This window comes from Octopus bimaculoides, chromosome 1 (genome assembly GCF_001194135.2).
Source record: "Octopus bimaculoides isolate UCB-OBI-ISO-001 chromosome 1, ASM119413v2, whole genome shotgun sequence".
Taxonomy (NCBI): Eukaryota; Metazoa; Mollusca; class Cephalopoda; order Octopoda; family Octopodidae; genus Octopus; species Octopus bimaculoides.
In genome coordinates, this window is record NC_068981.1 from 25,089,431 (window position 1) to 25,090,352 (window position 922).

At 38.3% G+C, this 922-nt stretch overlaps 1 protein-coding gene across 1 annotated transcript in view; it reads left to right on the forward strand.

Annotated features, from left to right (window-relative positions):
• Positions 1-922, forward strand: part of LOC106876827 (interleukin 17-like protein) — an 8,073-nt gene that overhangs the window by 4,641 nt on the left and 2,510 nt on the right. The gene's annotated exons all lie outside the window — the stretch shown is intronic.

Sequence of the window (922 nt, forward strand, 5' to 3'; positions counted from 1 at the left end):
ATATATATATATGCATATATGGGTATAGGACGTTACAGAACGTAAACAACATGAAATACGATAATATGGAATACGAACTTTTTTTGCGAAGACAAAAGAAACAAATGGAAAAAACAAGACTAATAACATAAAGAACGCCCCTTCATCAGTTGTCGGCTGATAAAATCAAAACAAAAATTAGAACAAGAACGTAACAGGCGAAAACAAAACATTCGGACAGTAGATGGTACAAATAGGGACAGGAAAAAAACAAGGACAGGTCATTCGGAGATTTCAGTCTTCAGTCGAGAAGCAGATCGTCCCTGCAGTTTCGGCCGCTTAATCTCGAGACTGCTTTAATCTGGCCGGCCCCAAGGAAATCTAAGTTAATAGCACTAGATTCTTTGGAAGAAAGCAGACGAATATATACGAACACAAGGCCGAAAAGAAAGAAAAAAAAACAGAGAAATGGAACACAATTAGAAATACAAACAATAAGACATTAACAACAGATGTCTTTCGACTAAGGACGAATTAAATTAAGTTGGCGTGTGTGGAAGTCAAAGCCTTACAGCAGGAACATAGCAGATGAATGTCATGAGAAGAAATACGAGAGGTGCTGCACGTTTGGTATTCGAACCAAGAAAGAAACGTGAGACTGGGACGAACACCAGTCACGTAGAAGGAGAGGAGAGAGTTAGTGGTTAGAGGGATTGATGAACGAGGAAGAGACGAGAAAGAGAGAGAAAAAAAAGGGAAAGGGACAGACTGAGGTAAAGGAGGAAGGAAAGTGATGAGTAGCAAGTGAGTGTCAAGAAATGTGTGAGAGGGTGGGAACGAGAAAAAGAAATATATATATTTTTCAAAATATATATCGAAACGCCACGCATCCTCTTCCAAGTAAGTTTTATATATATACGTATATATATGAATGTGTGTATGC